This window comes from Pteronotus mesoamericanus, unplaced genomic scaffold, assembly GCF_021234165.1.
Source record: "Pteronotus mesoamericanus isolate MK-2021 breed Mesoamerican mustached bat unplaced genomic scaffold, CSHL_Meso_final contig_27, whole genome shotgun sequence".
Classification (NCBI taxonomy): domain Eukaryota; kingdom Metazoa; phylum Chordata; class Mammalia; order Chiroptera; family Mormoopidae; genus Pteronotus; species Pteronotus mesoamericanus.
The window spans coordinates 6,080,775-6,108,272 of NW_026555115.1; the positions used below are offsets into that span (position 1 = coordinate 6,080,775).

Genomic DNA, 27,498 nt, shown 5'->3' on the forward strand with positions numbered 1-27,498 from the left:
TACCCTAATGGTGGATACATGGCATGCATTTGCCAAAACCCACAGAATGTACAAGGCAAAGAGTGAAATCTAAACTCTGGACTTTTCTTAATAATAATGTATCAATAGTGGTTTGCCAATTATAACAAAATTACCACAGGAATGCAACATGTTAATAATAGGAGAAACTGGGTGAGGAAAAACGGGGCAGCATAGGAGAACTCTATGTACTTTTGGTTTTTCTGTTAACCTAAAACTGCTGTGAAAAATAAAATCTATTTAAAAGGAACAGACTCTAAAAAAATAGTTTCATCAACTAGGTTTGACTGTAATCATTTGAGAAGGATGACAGATGCCATGTTTACATTCTGGTGGACCATATCTGCAAAACGATAAAAGACTGTGTTTTTCAAACATTTTATTCCATGTAAAAGATTGGGTTTCTTTTCTAGAAAGACTTGTGCCTTGTAAGCAGGCCAGATTGTAATATAGGTTCCAATACTTACTGCCACATGACCATGAGTGAGCAGCTCACTTAACTGTGTGAGTCTCAGTTTCTTTACCTATGAAACGGAGATTGTTGTCTTTATCTAACTGCATCTGGTTACTGGAAGAATTAAATAGAGGAGACCTACATAAAACACAAGCCAGAAGTAGGCACCAATGATCAATAGTTTCTGTTATACAAATCCAAATAACTATGTTCTAAAAATCATCTTTACTTATTCTATCTTGGTTTATACAGTTACTGAAATTAAAAATCATGATGTGTATTAGAAATTCTCTCAATGATGCTAAACTTTACTGAAGCATAGGAAATAACTGAAAACCATAATAATTCTAAGTAATGAAATAAAATGAGGCCAACTTAAATAAAAAGGAGTTACCTACTGGCTTTTCTCAATTAATTAGCATACACACGTTCAATTATTCATACCTTAGGGAACTCATTTAGGCAATCAGGTACCCCATAAATATTCATCTTATTTACCTCCAGTGTCTTTGTCATTAGGACTGGAAATTGGCAATGTTTTCTCAATATATTTCACAACTGGTTGATTTGAAAAAAATTACCTGGGATTAAATTTGTATGCCATTAATAGTGAAAACGATCTCCCACCTGAATGCTGAATCAACACAGAGATGCTCTATGCAGTTGTCATCTCTTAGCTCCAGACTCCATCACCTACCTAAGAGACGTGAGCTTTCTCAGTGTGTCTGATGGGACTGCAGAGGTGCCATTCTGACCTTTGGCCACTAGCATGTGCTCTTGAATAGTTTTTCCTGATAGCCAAGCCCTGGGCCCACAGAAACTGAGAGACCACACCTCTGATTCTAATTTGTGAAAGAGGCAGAAAGAATGTGGTTTATAAATATGAAAGCATTGTGCCACCAATGCAGACATGACCTCATGTAAGTAGGTTCTTCAAAATACCAAGAATGGCCTCACAGCATTTGCAGAGGCTGAATGTGTCCCCAGGATAAGCCACAAACTTTGTGAGATCCAGTGTAATATGAAAATGCAGGGCTATGTGTTCACAAATCAAGAGTTTCAAGAGAGCTACAGCAGTGTCCTTCTCAATGTGACACCCTGTGCCACCACCCTGGTCGCATACCCTAGAGGCTGGCCCTGTGTGCGATAAGCTGCTTACCTTCTCTCTAACTGCCCCATCTTAGACAACAAAATGAAGATGAGTGACCCTTCTTGGTTATTAGGAAACCAGGTTTGGAACATAGTTACTATTCCTTGCGTGTTTATTAGAGCTAGGCCCTGTGCTAGGCTCTGACATTACTTCTAATCCTTATGATGTGCCTCCAAAATAGACTTCAGTGTTTCCATTTTATAGGTAAAGAAACTAAGTTTTAGAGAGTGAGTGACTTGCTCAGAGCTTCTACAAGACTGACTCAGGGTAGAAACCCAGGTGTGTCTGTCTGATTGCAAAGCCTCTGCTACTCACATGAATTATGTTGCTTTGCAGAGTTGGCACTTATGGAGATCTGAAATACGGCACATACAGTTTTGAGGTAACTTTTCTATTTCCCATATATTATTTACCTATAAAAATTTTGCCATGCTCCTCAGCACCCCTCACCAGGCCCTGCACTCCCAGCAATAGGAAACACTTCAATTTTTTTTTTCTTTTACAGAGCAAATTACAAGTGTGGCTTCTACCTCTTGCCCTCCAGGCTGTAGACAAAAGCTCTTTTCATTGTGTCAAAAGGATACAGTCAGCTGAATAGTATAAACTAGCAGGACGATTTAGTTTCCAAAGAGAAGCCTAGTCTAAACTTTTTTGATCTACACTTGAAATAAATCAATATGGTGCAGGACAGGTCATGAAAGACCCTTTGAGAAGAGAAAGGTCTTTAGAATATAGAGTGGGGCCAAGTCTTCACTTAACTTTCCCAGTTACAAATTGTGTAAAAACCAGGGGCAGAGTAGAGGGTGGATATCATGGAATGAACTCTTGAAAGTCTTTTCTTGCTTAATTGCGAGGAAACAATTCCAGAATGTCCCTACCTTAGGAAAGGAAGAATCCTTTTGTTTGAAGCTTAGCAGAGCTACTTTGGTTGCCATGAAGACAGAATCAGTACTAAGGACTTTTAAAAGCCATGCTCCTCTTGGAAGCCACAGCACCCTTGCAGCCAACAAACAGCATGAGTGGGCCAGCTTTCCCAAAGCTCGACTGCTCATTAGAGCCATCAGTTAACCCCCTGCCCCAGCCCGTTGCCTACTTATTGTAATTAATTTTATGGCCCCTTTAAAAAAAGCAAAAGAAAAGAAAAGGGAGACCTCTACATTTTATGCTACATTGCACAAGCAATTGAAAGTTCCAGGGAAAGAGGAAAAAAAAATCCAAGCACCAAATGTTTAGCAGGCTTTTCTTCTATTTTAAATGAGCAACCTATTTAAATCAATTATCGGCTCAAAATGAGCAGGCTGATCTAATTAGTCTTGGCCCCTGGTGGGTGAATGAATGAAAGGGAGTTGCTGGGTAGATGTGGGCTTTCTCTGGAGTCTTCACAACTGACCACACCAACAGGATGCCTCCTGGGTTGCTAAGTCTTATTAGGCAATATTATAGAAAGAAATAAGAGAGAGAGAGAGAGAGAGAGAGAGAGAGAGAGAGAGAGAGAGAGAGAGAGAGAACAAGGGAGTGAGAGAAATGGGGAAGAACTATTAGTCCCCTCAACAAAATTACTAAGCATTGCATGGCATAATTTCAGCCTGTATTTTACCAGGCAGTGATCATTACCATTTGATAAGTAGTTCTGAATTGTAAATAAATCAATTTGTGTTTTCTTTAAGCATGTTTGAAATGGAACAACGTATTGACTTCAGAAGAAAACATGCTGGTGACTGATGACAGCTCAAGCCTGAATCTTGGCACTTACAACCTCCTTCCCCTTCCCTCCCCAGTCATGTCTTCCCCTTTATTTAATTATCATGGCCCCTGGACATTAATATATGGTTAATTAAGGAACTAATATAAGGAAGCAGGAGTGGGAAATATGATGAGCAATAAGTTTGTGAGTGTTGAACTGGAAGGTCTCAAGTTTCCCAGGATTTTAATACATTTTTTTTAAGTATTCCTTCATGCAAGGAAGTAGATATTTGCTTTTTGGGTTATGACATTTCTTCCTAAATGTTAACTCTCTGGTAAATGTTACAAATGTTTATGGTTTGGGAATTTGATGTCTGTTACTTTTTGGGGTACTCCTTTTTAATGGAAATTTTGTGGGCCTCAAGGTTAGACAGACAAATTCTGCTGCTGCAATGTGTGACCTTAGGTAACTTTCTTCCTATTTCTGAGTCTCAATATTTTTTCATCTTTAATATGGGGACAATCTCACCTAGTTGTTCTGAGAATGGGGATGGCATGTATAAAGTGGCCACTATATGGCCCCACCTCTCTCCTCCTTCACTCAAAAGAGTGTACTTAAGTATGTTTCAGCAAAGGGCAGAAGTCATCTTGTGTTTTTCAAAATAATGCAATAGGGTATGAATTTTTCTGTGTTGATTTTCATTTGAATGAAGTCATTTTTTCAAGACCATACATGAAGGAATGATAAAAATTACTTTCATGTAACCAAACTCTTGCCTCCAGTTAAGGAAGGGGAATAAATAGGGTGACCCATGAGTGCCCTAGCTGTTCAATGGATGAAGCCACCAGGTATTTCTAGATTAGAAAAAACATCAATGAAAAGCTGAAAAGGACAATTTTTGTCATAGGTTTTCAGGGGGTCAATCATCACAGGATGGAGGGTGGAGGAGCTTGGCTGAAGGTGTTCAGGCTGCCTGAGCTGAGCGTGTGCTGGAAGGAGGTGAAGGCTTTGAGAAACTGGTCCAAGACATACTCCTGGGTATGGAAGAGCCACTCTCTCTATGATCTGTCTACCCAGTCCTCCTTTCCTTCCAGATTTTTTATTTCTTCAGGGTCAGAGAGACTTGGGAAATATTGGATAACCTTTGAACTACAAAATATTTTGGCTTATGTGGCTAGATGCTTCTTTGCTGCAAAACAGCTATATCCTTTAAGACATTTCTAAGAACTCTTAGTCTTTTATCAGTAAAATGGCCAGAAACATCGGGCTAAGAAAATCAAAATCCCAATGTTTTATGACCACTGGGAGAGATCACGGTTCTTTTCATCAAGCACCCAGCCTCAGCAAGACAAGAAATAACTGTTCTCTTTATCATCTTTTGTTTTAGGCTGAGATTCTTGCAGTAGAACTACAAAATGGCTTGTTAAAGATGAAAGTGGTAAATTTTGAAAGATGAGAGAAAACTTTGTAAAATCTCATGTGAATTATATTTTGACTTTGTGGGGCAGAGAGTGGGCGTGGGAGCATTCAGGAGGACATATGAAGGAATGCTGGAAATAATTTGTTATTTTTAGAGACACAGAAAGACAGAGAATAAAGGAAAGAAAACTCTTTTGCAGCCAGGGAATGCAAACTTTTTAGTTTATCATAATTTCAACATGGGTTCTTACAATGATTTATTCAATTAACCTCTTGCCTATAAGCCCCCATCTTTAAATAAGCAGAATCTGAGAACAACAATTATAACTTAGCTAACGAGAAGCTGGGTAACTATTAAGTATTTAAAAATCCCACTATTGGAACCTGGTAATTTTTAAACATATAATTACCTCTTTTATTATACTCTGATTAGATTAAAATTAATGCATTATTAAGTCATGATATGTTCAACCATCTAGACCTCTGTATAGACACAGATAGCAATTCCATTTTTTCCTCTTCCCCAGGTCTAAGTTAATTAAATTCCCTTTAATTATAATTTACTAAAAAGCTTCACTTTTGTCACTATTATGTCTTTTGAACTTTGAAATTTGAAAAAAAAGGACCTTAAAATGGTCTTTTACAGGAGAAATGAACTGTCAGCGAATTCAGGCAAAATTAATTATTTCAGCTTGATAAACCTTTTCATCTATTTGACTCCTTATACAGAAAAGCCAATTAATAATGTCAAACATGCTTTGCCTCCAGGGACCTGCAAGTCCTAATGAGTCTGTTTACTGTGGAGTGGCTAGCAGAATGAGCTTCATGTAGAAATTTTCTAATCGCGCCACACCTGTCAAGCTCAGTCTCATTATCTGTGTACCAAGGGCAAACCTCATTTTGTCAGTAGTGGTTTTCCAAGAACTAACAGATGCCTGGGGGAACATGCAGGACTGTCCGCCAGTAGACGAGTCACTTAATTACCAATCAGAGCAGCCAGGGTGAATGCCTAATGCTCCTTAGTCCTCACCTTCCTCATCCCAGCTCCACGCGCCCATCTTATCGGAGACTGGGGAGCCTCCTTCTCAGCTCACGGTGCTCATCTACCAGCACCCTTCTCTCCCGGGTGATGGGAGGTGATGATTGATGAGGCACCTCTGGAAACAGTGATTAATCAAATGTGTATTGTACCACCAGTGAGCCAGTCTGGGGGGCTGGGGGTCCACCTGCTCAGGAGCTGATAATTGTTCGGCTGGCGGGGGCGGAGCCTGTCGCGGAGGATGTTGACACAGCCATCCCTAAGTGAGATCACGTATCCCCTCTCACCGTTCCTATGCCTGTTTGACTTGCAAGAAGCCCAGATATGCAGATATTTGACAGCAGAATTCTGGAAAGTGCACATATTTTAGAACAGCTACAAATCACCTGGGGATCTAGTTCAGCCCAGTCTCTGATTCAGTGGGTCTGGGACTGAGAGTCTGCTTTTGTAACCAGCTGATGTTGATGTTGCAGGAGGGTAGACCACATGTTGAAGGAAGGGTTGAGACTTGTCCTTTTGGACAAGTTGCTAAACCCTTCCAGGCCTTAGATTCCCACCTCTGTAAAATATTACAGAAGATTAACTTCCTTCCTGTTGCCTTTAGCATAACAGACCAGGTTCTTTTCACACACACCCCCCCCACTCCAGCCGGGGATCTAGGCCCTGCCCAGCTTGGCATCTTCTCCCAGTTGCCTCAGGGCCTTCATTGCAGCTTCTTGGAATTCCCCTTGAGCACATGCTGACTGAGCTGTTCCTTCTCACCCTCTTTCTTGGGCAGTCTCTTCCATTTTCTTTCAAATTCTGTTCAGGCATTGCCTCTGACAGAGCATCTTCCTTGACTTTCCTACCCTCAGTCTCAGAACAACTTAGCAGACCCTCCCCTGTGGTTCCCTGCACTTGCTGACCTCATGCATACATGTCACCCTGCGTTGTCATGAACCATTTCCTCATCCACTTTTGTAACTAGGTGAGAACTCATTGAGGGAAAGTGTATCATTTGCCTAATGCTCCTACTGAGCCCCACTTCTCTTGATAATCTGCCTTCTCCTGAACCCCATTTCTCTGCCTTAATCAAAGAGCTCAAAGTTTCTCGGCTATTGCAGCAGCTTTCTCAGTATTGGTTTCTCTGATTCTTGTATCTTTCTTGTCTAATCCATTCTTAACACATTCTGCAGAATCAATACTTAAAATTGAACTGTGCTTACACCAACCACCATCCCTTCCCAATACCCCGAACTCCTGAATTGCCAGTTTCTCCATTCCTGATATTTGCTTCCAACTCTGACTTCTGAAGATCAGTGTACTCTTCTTTTTAAAAAAGACTTTTACTTATTTATTTCTAGAGAGAGGGGAGGGCATGAAGAAGAAAGGGACTGCAACATTCAAGTGTAAGAGAAACATCAATTGGTTGATTCACACAAACCCCCAACTGGGGCCGCCTACAACCTAGGTATGAACCCTCACTGGGAACTGAACTGGCAACCCTTTGGCCTATTGGACAATGCCCAAACCACTGAGCCACACCAGTCAAGAGAACATAGTTTTTCTGTCTCTTATTTGAAGAGATGTATCTTGGCTAGATCTAGACACACAGCTTGGGAGATAACTTTATAATGTTGCATTATGCCTGGGAGGGATTGAGTTTTGAAAGGCAGCCTGAAGAAGCATCAGACTCAGGGCTTAGATGTTGAAGTCCTGAATTCAAAATCAAAGTCTTCCATTTATGGTCAAGTCATCGATTCTTTTTCTGGCTCAATTTCATCTTCTGTGAAATTGAGGGATACTATCTAACTCACCTATCATGATGAGGATTAGAGATTAAATTAAAAAATGGTAGATATTTATTATTAATTATGGAAATAATCTGTGAAAGGGCTTGACATTGGATGAGTGCCATCCATGTGTAAAGCATCCATATATTGATATTTCAATTTATTCACAAATGTTTTCCCTCTGTTCTCTCTGAGCAATTCAATGTCTTTGAGCCATATGCTTAGGGTCTGAAAGAAATCAGTTCACATAAAATCAGACAATAGGCTTTGAGGAAATTAAACATAGTTGACCTTTCCTTTCATTAGTATTATTTCCCTAAGAACACTATGTTTCTGGGAAGATCTCAAAATGTGTCTGATTCAGCCAGAGCCTTCTAATTTCTTAGCCCAGGGAGCAAAATATAGATGGAAAAGTGGAACCTGATTAATTCTGTTAACACTCTACTACATGGCTTTCTATGCTGTCCTCCTGCTGAATGTTGAGCAAAGAGGTGGCTAGATACCAAAGCACTCTTCTCTCCGGTGTGTATGCTTCAGCCAAGCTGACATTGTTGTGTCTCCCTTGGACCTTTAGACCGTTGGTCACCAGAAAATATCCCCAGGCACTTTGCAATGATCAAAAAAAATTTTGAGAAATATTTCATATTGTCCTTTTTCAATATGTTGAAAAGGCTTAGCCCATTCTATATGATTGTTTTTACATTAAGGTCAATTTGTTTACCAAACAGTGTACCTTTAATTTTATAATGATAATCTAAATAGAGTTACATCCTGACAAAAAGTCATTTTAGAGTTGTATCTTTTGGGCCATGAGTTTTTATACTGTGCTCTGGGAAGCCCTAGATTTCAAAGAAAATGCCTTGAGCCTGTCTGGGAGGGAAGGGAAAAATAAGGTGGTGGAACCACAGATTCCCCATCCAAGTTTTAACCAGGTTTGCTCATATCTGTTTTACATATTGGGACTCTACTAAAATCTTATTTTAAATAGGGTACAGTGACTTTTTAAAATAGTGGAAATGATTTTTTTAGGTTAAATTTCAGTGCTAACAAGTTTTAGGGTCTTCATCCCTCAATGCCACATGCTTGCTTACCACAGCCAACTGTGCTCATCATTTCCTAATACAGAGTTTTCATCTACATCCCACCAATAGCTTCACAGCCATACAGAAAAAACAACAAAGAGTCCACAGGTCATTATGCTGACCTCATTGCTGACAAATAGCCATTGGGAAGGCTGTGCATTTGGTTTCACACTTTGTTTCATCCGGGAGCCTGGAGAAAGAATACAACATATGTAGAGGAGATGGCTGGTCCATTTCATTGACATTGAGGGCAGCCAAGAAAAGTCTCTGGGGTTCCAGGGCTCTGTCCCATGATCATTTTGGTATTTCCAAATGTCCTTCTACATTGTAATGGAGAACTTGTTTATAGAGTCACTCAAGCATTGAGCATCTTCAAACTGCTCTGCAGACTTTATTTGCACTTAGAACATTGGACTGTCTATGACTATGGAAGATTCTCTCATTTTGTGTAGCAGAAAACCACAGGTTTTGGAGTCTAACAGAACTGTTCTTCGTTTTGTTCTACCATTTGCTGGAGAGATATCTTAGGAAAGCTAAGTGCTCTCATTGGTCCATTTCTTCTGACATTTCTGGGCAAACAGAAGACTTCATTTTTTATCTAATTCACCTCATAATTAAGGGTAAGCTTATGTTAGTAAAGATATTTCGGGCCCATGTGAAATGCAGTGGGGTGACTGATAGGAAAGAGTGTTTCAAAGTAGATTTCAATTCAACCCAACACAGTTCACTATTTCTCTTCTAAACATCTATCTTATGCCAAGAACTGCCAAAGGTACAGTGAGGACTGTATACAGGGATGAGTCAAATGCCTATCCTGGAGCAGAGAGAAGCAAACCATAGACAAGTGGGGTAAGGGCTACCATTAGAGCTATAACTCTGAAATCATAAATGACTGACTGCATTCTACAGGCCCTCACTAAAATAAATAAGCAAAACATATTATATGTTTCATTAAACCTGTTATAGTGTTGATATTTTCAACTTTTAGTTCTAAAACTAACAAGTAAAACCTGACACCTCATTTGGATATTGTCACCCAGACAGTATCCAAATCCATTAAAAAAACCTGAGGTGGAAGATAGAAAGGTGATCACATGCTCTCATCCTTTCATTTTACAGTGAAGGAACCAAAGTCCTGAGACAAGGAGGACTTTATGGAAGGTCACATCTCTTGTTCCCCAGGCCACAGAATTCCTTATTCCACATAGGTGTCAACTTAAAGGACACTATATCATACTACCTGATGACCCTCCTGAGCAAGTTGGCACTAATTCCATAGTCATTTATGCATTGTCTACCTTATTCTTGTAAGTCTGGAAGATTTTCCCACTTTTTAAAAGAATGTGACACTCATCCTTCACAGATTTCCCATTGCATTTCTGTGCTCAGCTCTCCCAGCAAGCCCATGAGCACTTCCAAGTTCTGCAGAATCCTGTGGTCAGAAAGGGCTTGCAGAAGTTAGTGTTGATTTCTTGCTGCAGTATAATTTTATTACCTACCAAAGAGGGCCTCCTTAAAATTCCTTTTTTCAAAGCAACTAGAAGGGCTGGAGACAGGCAATTTATAAGCTCAGTAGTAGAGAAACTCTCTTTGGGGAAACCATGGTGAATGGTATTTAAATACAGTGTCTCATTATCTTACTAGGACAGAATTACAATACTCACACTCATTTATCTGGGCTGGGACTCTACATGAGGTATATTTCTAGGGAAGACTTCAGTACTGCATTGATAGGGAAGACATTATTTGCTCAACTTCCTCACTTTGATGTGAAAACAGTCCCTACTAAAACCCGTAACTATATTTTCAATAAATAAAGTACAACTTAGCCTATCTTTGAGAAGTTATAGGTTTTGAAAATTAGCTTGGGAAATCATATCATCAAAGTAGAGACAGTGTTTATTTATCTACTTGGCTGCTCATAGGCCAGATACTTTGTAAACTGTGACATTAAGAAATGATAAAGCTATAGGACTTTACTCCCAAAGAAGTCATGATGCAGTGAAGAAAACCTATGAGAAAACACAGACTTGCCCTCCAGGTTGGGAAATGAAATAATAGAATGATATACAAGCAGCGCTGGCATAAATGTATCAATGAAAACTTCATAGAGGTGGTAAGAACTGAATTGAATCTTTAAGGGTGAGTGAGAGTTCTCTGGAGACAATTTCAAATAGAGGCGATTTCCTGGGAACTTAGACCTAACAACTTGACATTTATCCCCAAAATTCTACAAAGCCTGTTTGACATTGAAGACCTTAAGGCAATAGCATATAATGGTTAAAGAGAAGACTCCAGACACAACTGCCTAAATTTAGACAGTTGTACCAATTCTTACTATGTAATACTGTGTAGGTTATTTATGTCTCTGAGCCCCAGTTTCCTCATCTGTAATATGAATGTAAAAGTAATAATTTCCTTGTAGATGACTGTAAAGATGAAATCTTAGCAATTATTATGTTAATTGCTTAAAATCAATGCTTGGTATGTGACAGATGTTAGTATGTGTTACCTCTATGGTTTCATTTGTCCCTCCCACATCAAAATAAACAACAGACATCAGTTATCTCCCAAGAAAAGTATCAGTAGTTCATTGTTCCAGATAGAGTCAGAGATGGCATGATCTCTTAGAAATATTTGCCACAGATATGAGATAAGTAGGTGCTACTTAGTTGTCATCATTTCTGTAGGCCTGTAGTTGGTTAGGACCAGAATAAGTACTACAAATGTTAACAGTGTGGGTGTCAGGGGAAGGACACCAAAGTGGTCAGGAAAGAGGAAAGTCTGGCTACTAGAGTCTGTATTGAAAAGGCAAAGCAGACTGAACAAGATGGCAGAGGAGTGAGTAGAAGTCACACTGCCCTCCTACCAGGACCAATCTGGAATTAAAACTAAATCGTGGAGAAATCACCTGGAACAAACAAATGAACAATAGTGAGAGAGAAGCCTTAAAACCTCAGACAGACAGAAGAATCAGCTTTAGCACAAACTGACTGGTAAGGAGTATGGTGGAGACTCCAGAAAGCTGGCTGGGTGCCCACAGGTAGGAATGCCAGAGGGATATTTGAGAACCCAGTTGGATCCCACTGAGAAGAGTGAGGTCTAAACCATAAATGGGGATCTCCAGCCTACAGCACCAGAGCCCAAAAGTACACAGATAACAGCTGTGAAAAGTGGCAAGGTAGCTCTATGTCAGAGACAGGAGGCTGGAGAAACAAAGAGGCATTGAAAGGGCCCAGGCAAAAATATTTATTTGCAGCCACTTACCCTGGTCTCTGGCAAAGGTGAGGGCAGAGTGGGCTGGAGACACCAGAAGAGAGACTGGGGACGGAGGCTTTGGAGAGAGAACTGAGGGAAAAACTGGTGGGATCCCAGTTCTGACTCCCCCCTCATAAGGCAGCAGCCAGCTCAGGTAGACCACTCCACTGAGTGGTTGCAGCATGAGAGGAAACAATAACCCTGCCCCACTGAGGGACTCTGCTCCCAGTGTGGTGCCTAATCCTGAGTGCTGAGTGCAGAGTGATTAGATTAATACCTGAAGGAGACAGCCATAGCAGTAGATTCCTGGAAGTCATGAACAGACTGCCTAAGGAAAGATGGGGTCAACATCTGACATCACCAGAGGTAGGTCCAGAAAGAAAAAACAGAGGCAATACTAGAGGCTAATGATGTGAAATCCACTGTAGTCTTCTCCATGATTTGTGATATTTTCTTTACTATATAGCCTTTTAACATTCCTCTTGGGTCCATCAACTTGTGCATATTAAGCCATTAGATTTTATACTAATAGTTTATTTCTATTCTTTATTATAGCAGTCTTAATCTCTTTACAGCTTTACTAATACTGGCTCATTTGCTGTTAATAGTGGGATTGCAGTAGGAAGTTATTTGTGCAGATGTGGGTTTGTTTACTGGGCTTTGTGGTTTTGTTCTGGCAGCACAAAAACACATAAGACCTGGTGGACAGAATGAACCTCAGTTAAACAACTAGAGGGAAGGACCCACCAAAGAATGACCAAACAATCAAAACCCAATTACTTCCAGAGAATCAACATAATTGGTAAAAAAGGCATCCAAAGAACCACAAATTCAGGAGATCAAGAGACTGCACCACAAAATTTCATAAGTTTCCTACCATAGAAGTTCACACCACAAAGTCAGGAAGTCAAAACATATCAATTTAAGAAGGAGAAGCAAAAAAGGAGAGTCTCACAAATAATGGGAAGACAAAGAAACAACCCACAATCAAAAGGAAAGGAGGAATCCACAGAAAGAGAACTAAATGAAATAGAGGCAAGTCAACTATAAGATGTTGAGTTCAAAACAATTGTTATAAGGAAGTTCAGTGAGCTCAGAGGGAATTACAAAAAACTACAGGGAAACTATGAGGAACTTACTGCAAACTGTATCAGTATGAAAAAGGACGTAGAAACTATGAACAAGAGGCAAGAGGAAATGAAGAACACAATTTCTGAATTGGAGAAAACAGTAGAAGGAATCAAAAGCAGGCTAGATGGAGCAGAGGATCGAATCAGTGAGCTGGATGACAAGGTAGAAAAAATATCCCAGGAAGAGCAAGAAAAATGAAAACAGACTCAAAAAGAATGAAGAGGCATTTAGGGAAATGAAGGACAACCTGAATATAATATCTGTATAACAGAGATATCAGAAGCAGAAGAAGAGGAAAAAGGGATAGAAAACCTTTTTAAAAAGTAATGATGGAAACTTTCCTAATTGGAGGAGAGAAAAAGTCATACAAGTCCAGGAAGCACAGAGAGTCCCATTCACAAGGAACCCAGGGAGGCCCACTCCAAGTCACATCATAATTAAAATGGAAAATATCAAAGACAAACAGAATACTAAAGGCAGCAATGGAAAAACAGCTAGTAACATACAAGGGCGTCCCGATAAGGCTAGCAGTGACTTTTCAACAGAAAGACTACTGGCCAGAAATGATTGGTAAGAAATACTGCAAGTAATGAAAAGCAAACTCCTGCTACCAAGACTACTGTACACTGCAAGGCTCTCAATTAAAAATGAAGGTGAAATAAGGAGTTTCCCAGACAGAAGAAGGCTAAAAGAACACACCTCTACCAAAACAGAATTGCAAGATATGCTAAAGGGACTGCTTTAAGAAAATGAAGAAAAAGAGTGAGAAAGAGAGGAACACAGGTACAAAGGGAAAAAATGAATAAGTACTTATCAATAATAACTTTAAATGTCAAGAGATTAAGTGATCCAATCAAAAGACATAGGGTATCTGAATGGATAGGAAAACATGACCCACACATATGCTGCCTACCAGAGACCCACCTCAGAAAAAAAGAACCTATACAGGCTGAAAGTAAAGGGATGGAAACAAATATTCCAAGAAAATTGACAGGGAGAAAAAATTGACAGGGAGAAGGGGTAGGAATACCTTTATTGGACAAAGTAGATTTCAAAACAAAGTCCATAAAAAGAGATGCAGAAGGACACTACATAATACTCAAAGGAAGAATCCATCAAGAAGACATAAACAATATAAACTTTTATGCACCAAAGATAGGAACACCCAAATATATAAGGAAAATCTTAGAGGACTTCAATAAAGATGTAGACAGCATCACACTGATAGTAGGGGATTTTAACACCCCACTGTCAACAATAGAAAGATCATCCAAACAAAGTATCAACAAGGATACTGTGGAACTGAATGGCACATTAGATTAAATGGACTTAACTGACATATAAAGAACCCTTGATTCCAAAGAAGTAAAATACACATTCTTTTCAAATGCACATGGAATATTTACAAAGATAGAACATTTGATAGGACACAAAACAAGATTCAAAAAATTCAAGAGACCTGAAATTATAACAAGCATTTTCTTGGAACTAGAAACTAGCTTGAAACTAGAAACCAACCACAAGGAAAAAGCTCAAAAACATTCAAATTCATGGAGACTGAATAGTATGCTATTAAACAATGAATGGATCAATAATGAGATCAAAGAATAAATCAAAAGTTTCTGGAAACAAATTAAAATGAATGCACAACAGTCCAATACCTATGGGACACAGCAAAGGCAGTCCTGTGAAGGAAGTTCATAGCAATACAGGCCTACCTGAAAAAGATAGAAACATTCCAAAGAAACGACCTAACCACACATCTTCAGGAACTAGAAAAACAAAAACAAACAAAGCCCAGAGTGAGTAGAAGGTAGGAAATAATCATGACCAGAGCAGAATGAATGACATAGGGACTAAAATAACAATTCAAAGGATCAATCAATCCAGGACCTGGTTCTTTGAAAAGAAAAACAAAATTGACAAGCCTTTAAGCAGAGTAATAAAAAAAAAAAAGCACCTAAATAAATCATATCAGAATGAAAGAGGAGAAATAACAACTGATACCATAGAAATACAAAGAATTGTAAGAAATCACTATGAACAATTTTATGCCAAGAATTTTGAAAACCTCAATGAAATGGACAAATTTCTAGAAAAATATAACCTTCCAACACTGAATGAAGAAGAAGCAGAAAGCCTGAACAGACTGATAACAGCTGGAAAAATTGAAGCAATAATCATAAAACTCCTGGCACACAAAATTCCTGTACTGGATGGTTTCACAGGAGAATTTGACAAAATATTTAAGGAAGAGCTAAACCATGTCCTTCTCAGACTATTCCAAAAATCCCAAGAAGAGTGAAGACTCCCAAACTCTTTCTATGAGACCATCATCATCCTAATCTCAAAAGCCAGATAAAGCCACATTAAAGAAAGAAAACAACAGGCCAATATCACTGATGAACATAGATGCTAAAATCCTCAACAAAATACTGGCAAACTGCAGGTAGCAATACATTATAAAGATCATACACCATGATCAAGTGGGATTCATTTCAGTGATGCAAGGATAGTTCAATATTCATGAATCAATAAATGTAATAAATCACATAAACAAAAGGAAAAACACATGATCATATCAGTAGATGCAAAGAAAGCATTTGATAAGGTACAGCACTCATATAGGATAAAAACACTAAGTAGAGTGGGAATAAAGGGGGCATATTTCAACATAATAAAGGTCATATGTGAAAAACCCGCAGCCAACATCTACTCAACTGGCAAAAACTAAAAGCTTTCCAACTAAGACCAGGAATAACACAAGGATTTCCACTTTCATGACTTCTATTCAACATAGTATTGGAAGTTCTAGCCATAGTGAATAGACAAGAAAAATAAATAAAAAGCATCCAAGTTAGAAAGGAGGAAGTAAAATTGTTATTGTTTGCAGATGACATGATAGTTTACATAAAAACCCCATAGACTAAACCAAAAAATTGCTTGATCTAATAAGTGAATTTGGCAAAACAGTGGGTTACAGAGTCAATATTCAAAAATTGAAGGCATTTTTGTACACCAACAATGAAATATCAAAAGTGGAAATCAGGAAAAAAATCCATTTGCTACAGCAACAGGAAAAATAAAGTACCTAGGAATAAACTTAACCAAGGAGGTAAAAAACCTGTACTCAGAAAACTATACAACACTGAAGAAAGAAATTAAGGAAGACACAAATAAATGAGAGCATATACCATGTTCATGGATTGGAAGAAATAACATGATCAAAATGTCCATACTACCCAAAGCAATTTATAGCTTCAACACAACCCCTATTAAAATAACAATGACATACTTCACAGATATAGAACAAACATTTAAAAAATATATATGGAACCATAAATGACCCTGAATACCTGCAGCAATTTTGAGAAAGAAGAACAAAGAAGGAGGGATCATTGTACCTGACATCAAACTATATTACAAGGCCACTGTAATCAAAACTGTCTGATATTGGCATAAGGACAGACACATAGGTCAAGGGAACAGAATAGAGAGCCCTGAAATAAACCCATGTCTCTACAGTCAATTAATATTCAACAAAGGGGCAGAAGCATAAAATGGAGTCAAAACAGCCTCTTCAACAATGGTGTAGGGAGAGCTGGACAGCTACATGGAAAAAATTGTAATTCGACAACCAACTTACACCATACACAAAAATAAACTCAGGGTGGATCAAAGACTTAAATATAAGTCAACACAATAAAATTCCTAAAGGAGAACATAGGCAGGAAACTCTCAGATATCTCATGCAGCAATATTTTCACCTATATGTCCCGTGGAGCAAGGGCATAAAGAAAAGAATAACAAATGGTACTTCCTGAAAATGAAAAGCTTCTTCATGGCTAAAGAAAACATCAGTAAAATGAAAAAGGAACCAACCATATGGGAGAATATATTTGTCAATGATACCTTGGACAGGGGTTTGATCTCCAAAACATTTAAAGAATTCACATCACTCTACTCCAGGAAGACAAACAATCCAATTAAAATAATGGGCAGAGGAACTGAACAGACACTCCTCCAAGGAAGACATACACAGGGCCCAGAGACATATGAAATAATGGTCAGCATCGCTAGCCATCAGAGAAATGCAAATTAAAACTGCAATGAGATACCACTTCACACTGGTCAGAATGACCATCATAAACAAGTCAACAAACAATTAGTGCTGACAATTTTGTGGAGAAAAGGGGACCCTAGTATACTGTTGGTGGGAATGCTGACTGGTGAAGCTACTGTGGAACACATTTTGGAATTTCCTATAAAAGCTAAAAATTAAATTGCCTTTTGACCTAGCAATTCCACTACTAGGATTTTACCCTAAGCATTCCAAAACACCAGTTCCAAGGAATCTGTGAACCCCAATGTTCACAGCAGCACAATTTACAATAGCCAAGTATTGGAAGCAATCTAAGTGCCCACCAATAAATGAGTGGATCAAAAACCTCTGGTACATTTATACAATGGAATACTGCACAGCAGAAAGAAAGGAGGAACTCCTACCCTTTGTGAAAACATGGATGGAACTGGAGAGCATTATGCTAAGTGAAATAAGGCAGTGGTGAAAGACAAATACCATATGATCTCACCTATAAGCAGAATCTAATCAGCAAAACAACAAGCAAGAAAAATATAAGCAACATTGAAAGAAAAAACAAATCTGCCTGAGCTAGATGGCTGCTCCCGTATGGGGGAGGAGTCAGCACTGGGATTCTGCTAGCTACTCTCTCTGTTCTCTCCAATGTCTCCTCAGGTGCCTCTAGACCACTCTATGCCCCCTTTAGCCAGGGATCTACTATCTGTGGCTGCCACTCTGTACTCAGCTTTAGGATTTATCACCACTGGGCCAGGGCAGAGTCCCTTCTGAGGGAGGGGCTATTGTGTCATCGCACGCTGTTGCTGCTCAGAGAAGTGGTCTGCCTGAGCAAGATGGCTGCTGCCATATGGGGGATGAGTTAGCACCAGGATCTCACCAGACACTGTCTCCATTTTCTCCCCATACACTCCTTCCCCAGTCTCCCCTCAGACATCTCTAGCCCACTCTGCTTCCACCCTTGCCAGAGACCAGGGTAAGTGGCTGCAAATAAAAATGTTTGCCTAGGTCCTTTCAACGACTCTTTGCATCTCCAGCCACCTGTCTTCTGCAGAGAGCAATGCCACCACTTTTCACAGCTGTTATCTGACTACTTTTTGGGCTCTGGTGCTGTAGGCTGGGGACACCCGCTTATGGTTTAGACCTCACTCTTCTCAGGGGGATCCAATTGACCATTTCAATATCCTTCTGGTGTTGCTGCCCATGGACATCCTGCCCACCTTCTATCACATTCCTTATCATTTAGTTTGTGCAAAAGTTGATTCTTCTGTCTGTCCAAGATATTAAGGCTTCTTTCTCACTATTGTTCAATTGTTTGTTCCAGGTGGTTTCTCCACAATTTAGTTTTAATTCCAGATTGGTCCTGGGAGGAAGTCAGTGTGACTTTTACTCACTCCTCTGCCATCTTGATTTCTTGCCTATTTCTATTATTTTTTAAAAAAGCTTTAAATGACTTTTTGGTATTCTTTATCTATCTTTTGACTAAATGTTTGTAGAATTTTTCCCCTATAAAACAAAACTACTAACTCTTTTTCACATGTGTTCCAAATACTTTCCTATTCTATTATTTGTCCTTTAACACATATATGTAACATATATATATATATGTTACTGTATAGTCTTAAATGTTTAATACAGTCATATTGTTAATATTTTACTTTATAGCTTCCATATTTAAATATTTTACCTCAGGGTAAGAAAAATATTATTTTGTATTTTCTCCTAAAACTCCTTAGCTTTTACATATTGATTTTTAACTCACCTGAATATTTTTTGTATAATGTGTGAAATAAAGCTCTATATTTGTTTTATTTCAATAGTGGTCCATGCACCTTATTTGTTGAATAAGCCATATTTTCCCCATTGATTTGAAATATCAATGTAATCATATATTACATTATTAGACAGATATATACATTTGTTTCTATAATGTTCATTTTATTTCATTGATCTACTTGATTATTTCAGTGTTGCTGTCATGTTGTTTTAATATCTGAGACTTTATAATGGATTTAATTTTTAAAACATTTTATAATGTATTTTGACATTTAAATAAATAAATAAAATATGCATTTTGAAAGAAAGAGCAAACTCCTATCTTTTGTGACAACATTGTTGGAACTGGAAAATATTGTGCTAAGTGAAATAAGCCAGTCAGTGAAAGACAAATACCATATGATCTCACCTATAAGTGGACTCTATTCAACAATATAAACAATGAACAAAATAAACCACAGGCATGGGAATATGGAGCAGACTGAAGGTGACCAGAAGGGGTGGGGAATGAGAACAATGGTGGAAAGAAGGAGAAGAGACTAGACAAATACCGTGTATGAATGACTCATGGACATGGACAACAGAGTGGGAATTGACTGTGGGAGCAGGTGGCGGGGTCATATGGGTGGAGAAGGGCAAAGGGGGAAAAATTGAGACAACTGTAATAAACATTAAAAAGAGAAAGTATATGTAGAAGAAATTGATAGAGCATAGAAAGTTGGAAGTTTGGACAACCTTTTGAAAATGTGTACAAAAATAAAATCATCAATGTCTTTAAAAACAAAGGAAAAATAACAAAAAATAGTAATCAGAGGGGAAGAAGAAGGGGCATCATGCAGAAAAGAAGGGGAGGGGTCAAGTCAAGGAACATGTATAAAGGACCATGGACAAAGCCAATGTGTGGAAGGATTGAGGGTGGGAGGTGAGAGTGGGTCAGGCTGGGGAAAAAGGTGGAAGGAAAATGGAGAGAAATGTGTTTGAACAATAAAAAAAAAGAAGGGGAAAGAAGAAATGAAAAGACAAAGCACTAGTAGGAACAGGGCATACAAGGATGGCTCATGGGTGTGGATTAGAAGGGTTGTAAAACAAAAGTACGGCATTCAGAAAACTAGATCCAGCAATTTCAGAAGCATTTACAAGCTAGGGTGATAGCACCAATGAGGGAATTATTGATTTTTTTCATGGGTGATACAAATACTGCTTAATGAAAAGTATCAGAAGTGTCAAGTGATGTCATACTTCATTCATTTATTTACTGAGCCCCTCCTGGGGAACAGTAGGAAGTATGGCAGGCCTTTTGTAATGCTAATAGTTGGGTATGTGGGGGTGTCAGGGAACAGATTAAAAACAATTAAGTTTGTAATATGTACCCTTGGAAAAATGGAATAGGCTAAAAGGAGAATGGTGGGAGGGGTGCCATTTTAGGATGGAATTTAGGGAAAGTCTCTCTGATAAGGTGAATTTCAGCAGAGACCTGGATGAAGTGGGGGTGTGAGCTGTGCTGACATTTGGGGAAGAACCTTTTAGGCAGAGGGAATGTAAGGATAATTGGGATAGCCAGCCTCAGAGATGACTCTTGAAGATTCTTTCCTCCTTGCATCCATGACCCAATGGAATCTCTTCCCACATTGAATAGAGCTGACCTGTAAACCAGTAGAACATTGTGCAAATGGCCATGTGATTCTCAGGGTTATGGTATAGAAGGCATTGCAGCTTCCTCCTTGCTCTTTCTTTGATCACTCACTTTGGGGGAACCTGGCTGCCATGTCATGAGGATACTCAAGCAATTCTACATAGCTAGGAAATGGGGCTTCCAACCAACAGCCAGGACTGACTTGGCAATCATATAAGTGAGCCATCTTGGAATCAGATCATCAAACCTTCAGAGACTGTAGCCCTGACTATATCTTGACTGCAGTTTCATAAAAGATTCTCTGAGACAGAACCATCAAGCCAAGCTCCTCTCAAATTCCTCACCCACAGAAACTGTATGGTAATAAATGCCACCTTAAGCCACTAAATCCTGGAGTAATTTGTTACACAGCTAACAAGTACAGTAGTAAAAAATTGTTTCCACGGAATTGCTAAGGAGTTAGCATTTACATATCATCTAGGACCAGACTTACCTCCTACAGTAAGCATTTAACATCTTTCATGTTATTGAACTCATTAAGGAGAAAGCAAGGGCAACATAAATTTATTAAGTTCATACTGTTGGCACATCTATTTATATGCATTATCTAATGGGACTTCCTGTAACACTGTGGGCTAGATAGTATTCATTTCTTTTGTTTAAATTTTTTTCCAATTTATTGATTTTAGAGAGAAAGAGAAGAAAGGAGAGAAAGAGAGGAACATCAATTTGTTGTTTCACTTATTGATGCATTCAATGGTTGATTCTTGCTTGTGCCCTGACTGGGAATCAAACCCACAATGTTGGTGTATTGGGAAGATATTTTAACAAACTGAGCTACCTGGTCAGGACCTATTTACTTTTTATAGATGGAAAAAAATGAAGCTCAGAATAATTACTTTATCATAGGACACATAGCAAAGTGATCATTTGAACTCAAACCTGAATTTTAATCTTTAAATTTTAAATTTTCTGTTTTTCTTTTTAAAAAATTATCTATCTATATATCTATTTATCTATCCATCAACTCTCACCTGAGGATGTGCTTACTGATTTTAGAGAGAGGGGAAGAGAAGGAGAAAGAGAGGGAGAGAAACATTGATGTGAGAGAGAAACATCAATTCATTGTTTTTTATAGACGCCCCAACCAGGTACTAAATCTGCAACCTTGTCATCTGCCCTGACTGGGAATCGCATCTGCGACCTTCTGGCTTACGGAACAGTGCTCAACCAACTGAGCCACACCATCTAGGACTGTTTTTCTTTTTTTCACTCTCCAAGACATTAATTGTGAAAAGTTTGGTAAGTTTAGGATTATACACACACAAATTATTAGTAACCCACAATTTGGATATAACCATTGCTAACATTTTAGATTAGATATGTTTAGTGCCTTTCCAAAGCTTTATAAAAATATTTATAAAATTATATTAGGCTATAGAAACTGTTTTTTAAACTACAGTAGTCACCCCTTATCCGTGGTTTCATTTTCCATGGTATCAGTTACCTGTGGTTAGTTGCAGACCAAAAATATTAAATGGAAAATTCCAGAAATAAACAATTCATAACTTCTTATTGTGCTCTGTTCTGACTAGCATGATGAAGTCTCATGCTGTCCCACTCTGTCGTGTCTGGGATGTGAATCTTCCCTTTGCCCTGGTACCCATAGAGTATATGCTCCCTGTTAGTCACTTAGTAGCTGTCTCAATTATTAGATTGCTTATGAGAGAGAGAAAGAAACCACATTCACATAACTTTATTACAGGGTATTATTATAATTATCCTACTTTATTATTAATTATTGTTGTTAATTTCTTACTGTGCCTAATTTATAAATTAAACTTTACCATAAGTACGTATGTATAGGAAAAAATGTACAGGATGAGGCAAAAGTAGGTTTACAGTTATGAATATGCAAAACAGAGTTTATTCTTGTATTATTTATTATTGTATTTTTTCCATAAGAATACCTAAAAACCTAATTTTGCCACACCCTGTGTGTGTATAAACATATATACATATAAACATATATAAATATAAACCTATAAACATAAACATGTGTTTATATAATACATATATACATACATATATACACATATTAGATAACATATCTAATATATATTATATATAATATGTATTATACATGTAATACATATGTGTATATATATATAGAATTTGAAGCTATCCATGAATTCAGGTATCCACTGGGAGTCTCGGAACACATCGCCTGTGGATAAGTGGGGACTACATTATCTTTCATCCATTAATATATCATAAACACTTTTTATGTTGTTACATAATTCTCTATAAGGTAATTTTAATGGTCACAAATGCATCCCATTTTTTGATTATATCATAATGTTTTTAATGAGACTTTATTATTGCACATTTATGTTGTTTCCAAATTTTCTTTATTGTAAAGAATAGTGTAAGAAGCATACTAGAAGACAAATCTTTGTGCACATCCATAATTATTATTAGGATAAGTTTTTTACAAGTAGTACAATTTATAAAATTTAAATTAAAATTTAGGTAGTTAAATTTAAGACAAAAACATTGGTAAGGCTTTTGACATGCATCACCAAATTGCTCTCCAGAGAGTGTGTATCAAACCTAATTCTATGAGAATACTCATTTCTCTGCACATTCTCCAAAATTAAAATTAGTATTACATTTTTAATAAAACTTTTTAGTTCTTAGATTTTAAATTAAATGTGGACTCTGAAGATCATTCGCTAAAAATTTCCCAAACAAAGCTTGGTGGAAAGCATACACATGTTCATTAAGAATGTTCACAAGATTCTTGGACACCCAGGATTCTACATAATGTAAACATTTGTCCAGGCACTGTTCAGAGAAATAGGAGACACTTGCCACCCAGTATTAGTTCGTAACAATTGAGGGAGATGTGACTTGGGGACAGTATCACTACTATTCTGCTATTATTACTACCATTCCTTATGGTGAGAAATGAGCTTGTAAATATCCAACTTAATCCAATCCAATCCAGTATGAGACTGCTATTTGCAAGTTTTGTGAAATGACTGTGCCAAGACTGTGGGGCTGCAGAATCAATTCACAGTCACACGATTTGCAAATATGCATTAATTTGAGGTCTGCCTTACCTCAGGGTGTCTGGATGCTATCTGATATTGCTGTGCAATGAAGTGTATTAGGCCTTTCACAATAGTGTTATGTCAGAGGCATAAACCTTGTGTCCCCAATGAGGTCACTGAGGTCCAGGCCATTAGCAAGCGAGTGAGTGAGCAGACCTGAGACCAGAACCCAATGAGTCTGATTCAGTGCTTGAGTTTTGCTTACTTCTGGCTTTATACAACATTCCACAGGTTGTTGAGGACCTCCCACTTGACCTGGTGGGCATAGTGTCTCCTTCTCTTCTGCTTGCACTGCAATCAGCACAGAACACTATGACAACAAAAGCAATATATGGTCAAGTATCTGAATGTCAGTCTTCACACTAGTCTGTGCTCTTTTGAGAATGGGAATGGTACTTAATTTACCTGTATGCAGTGGCTGGTATAATAATAGGTTTCCATTAAATGCTGCTAACAAAAGAAAAGTAGAGAAAGAGAGAGGGAGGTGAGGAAGAAGGGGAGAAATGAATGGAAGAAGGAACAATGGACTTGAATCTGGTCCCATAATTTGCCTGGGTGTTTGAAGAGCACTCTGACCCGATGTAGTAACTTTTTCAGGCGATTGTTTGTGAGAAGCAGATGCTCTACCACAGATCTGAATTAATTGTGTGGCAAAGTCAAATAGAGTGGTCTCCAGAAGAGGCTGGTCTGTAACTGGTGGGGAGCAACTCCATCTCTGTGTAGAAGAGCACCTTTCCTAGAGTTTGGAGCTTTGTAGTGAATCTCAGGGACTCCTGGTGACTTTGGGACAGTTGTCAATAAGTCTGAACCCTTTGGGTAGTAGTGAGCACTCCTCTGTGTGGGATGTGCCCTTGGTGCCTCCTACCTTGATGTCTAAGCTGTGCCTGCCCTTCATCTCCAGTTGGAATCACCATGGCAACCATGGCAAACATGGCATGCTTGCAACCATGTCCCTGATAAAAAAACATTTGAGAAGGGAATTTTCACTTAAGAAATGCTTTATTGTGTAGGAGCAGACTTTAACCTAATATTCAAGGTGTTATCTTTTCAAATTTTCTCTTTTTAAAAATGAAAAAAAAAATCTGCACAATGATGTACCAGAATATTACAGCTTTACGCTGATTTTTTTAAAAGAAATACTTACACGACAATTTCTGCTGAAGAAGACTGTGAGAAAGCATTCTCTTCTCTGGTGTGGTTTAGTGTAATAATTATTACTAATCACAGCAATAATGAACCACATTCACCTTGAGTTGTAAAAATTAAATAGGCATTATTAGATTCTGTAAAGGTGTTCTGCTTTTGTAATTCCCAGAGAATACTCACAAACATGACCTCATTGGATTTCCACAGCAGCCAGATGAGATGGAGAAGCGTTGGTGCTATTGGTCCCATTTTCAGGTGAGATGGAGAGAAGTTAGCTGTCTCGCTCAAGATCACAGCCTATATTAGTGGCTGATAGAGAGGAAGAGTCTGGGCCCCAGCCCTAATAGCCCTTCATCTTTCCCAGAACAATTGGGACAGATATGACTGCACTGGTACCTGGCTGTAGAATTCTAAGGTTGGTTCTCTAAAATTTTCCCTCCTGCTGTGCCATCAGTTGTGGCCCAAGTGTGGCTCCAAAGCACTCTCCTGTTATGTCTAACCCTCCCAGACTTTATAACAAAAGCTTGAGCTGCCAGGCCAATAGGAAGCATGTTTTTGTGTACTAATAAGTTTAACAGATGGCTTAACCTGAGACTTAGTGAGAACACACTACCTCCTCCATTAGCCATAAGACAGAAGGAAGAGGTTTAATGCTGCATTTAGGATCTTGGGCTCTGTGGACAGAAAACCTAGCTTTAGATCTAGGCTCTGACTCTCGTGACCTTGGGCAAGGTACCTCCCTCAGCCTATTCTCCATGTAAAATTTGTTAGATAACAGAACACACTGCAGAGATGATTTTGATAATTAAATGAGACATAGAGCACTCAGCACATAGCAAGCACTCAATACATCTTGACCATTAAGATTGTTAATATTATTATTACCAGGTGGGATGGAAATTCCTCTAGAGACCCCATTAGTGTCTCTGGCTTCAGTTATGTGGGCCCCAAAGTTGGCAGAAATAGTGATACCATCACAAAGTCATAAAGTCTCCTAAGCATGGAACTGAGTGATATTTCCAAAACTTTGAAGCCCAGTCTTTGGTATTATATTAGATTCCTATGGCTGCTGTAACAAATTACCACAAAGTTAGTGCCTTAAAACAACAAAGATTTATTATCTTACTGTTCTCTGGGTCAGAAATCTGATGTGGTGTCACTGGCTAAAATCCTGGTATTGGCAAAGCTGTATTCTTTCCTGGAGGCTCCAGGGAGAATTGGTTTCCTGGCCTTTTCCAGTTTCTAGAGGCTCCTGCATTCCCTGGCTCCTGGCCACCAACAGTGGGTTTAGTCTTTCTTATATTGCATCACTTTGTCATTTCTTTTGTCCCCTTTCTCCATTTTTAAAGGCCCTTGTGATTATATTGGGTACATCCAGATAACCCAGGATAGTTTCCCAATCTTAAATTCAGCTGATTGGTAATTTTAATTCTATCTGCACCCTAAATTTCCTCAGTGATGTGGATTAGGACATGGACATTTGAGAGAGGGGCTTTATTCTGTCTACTACAGATATACAAGCTCTACTCACTGAGTTCAAACCTGGAAGCAGAGTCTAGCACTTGGAAGCCACTTCAAAGAGGAGGGACTGAGGAAGGCCACTGGACCAGGCAAACTGGATTGATATAGTTGCTGTGTATTGCCAACTCTCTGCTGGCCATTTTATATACCTGTGAGTATTCTCTTTAGTCTACACAATCATGCAAAGTAGATATTATTAGCCTCTTTTTACACAAGAAGCCTCAGGCTCACAAGAATTTATTCACCTAAAGGTACCCCAAGGAACTACTTTTTGAACTTAAGTTTGACTCCCAAAGTCTATAAAAGTGTTTCCCAAAGAATGTTCTCTGTACCTGCATCAGAATTCACTGAAGGGTAGGTCCCAACATCCAAGTTTAGTGAATCTAGTATAGACCCAATAGAAAAAGAATGTGCGTTTAACAAACTCCCTGGGAGAATAGGTGATTCCAACATTCACTACATTCTAAGAATCTCCTATCTGGAGCATACAGCCCTGTGGTGGGCATGGCACGAGTAGGCAAACATGATTCAGAGTTCAGGACAGAGACATGAGAAGGCATCAGTAAGTGGAGTAGAAAAAAGAAGATCCTGTGAAGTGTCTTCTGATGTATGGCCTTGGCCAGGCCAGGAAAAAAGTTAAGACTGAAACCAAGGCCTAGCCTAGTTTTTCATATGCTAACACCAAGGAATTAGATGCCTGGCCTGGAGTTCACACAGCACATTTCTGACAAGCTTTTGAGTGCTTGTAGAGAAGAAGGGGTTCATGTGATATTACTGAAAAAGAGAGACATGCTGAGTGTGGAATACCTGTTCTCTTCCTTGGTGTAGATGTTGAGGGCCAGGGTGGCTCCCAGCATCCTGCTTACTGCTGAGGAATGTGTAGGATCCTGTTACACAGGGACCCTACCTCCCTACCATGTTTCACTCCCTTTGGACCCAGTGCCTATTCGCTGGAGGTCAGGCAGAGGTGGCGGAGCAGGGATGACGACCCAGACTGAATCATCCTTCCCTTGGAAGAGAGTTGAGATGACTTCATACAGAATTAGTACCTCCTTTGTAGACTTGTTCTCACATGGGGAGGAGACGTCTTCATGGACAGGTTTATCTGCCAAAGATGCTTAAGGGTTCTTGCAGCAAGCTGAGTTTCTCATTACGTGAAGTGGGTGCTGGTCCCAAAATCTCACCTATCTTTGTGTCGAGTAG

The 27,498-nt window shown here is 38.8% G+C and overlaps 1 pseudogene; it reads right to left on the bottom strand.

Annotated features, from left to right (window-relative positions):
- LOC129071627 (pre-mRNA-splicing factor 18-like) overlaps window positions 1–27,152 on the bottom strand; it is a 42,487-nt pseudogene extending 15,335 nt beyond the window's left edge.
- Between the last annotated feature and the right edge of the window lie 346 nt (window positions 27,153–27,498).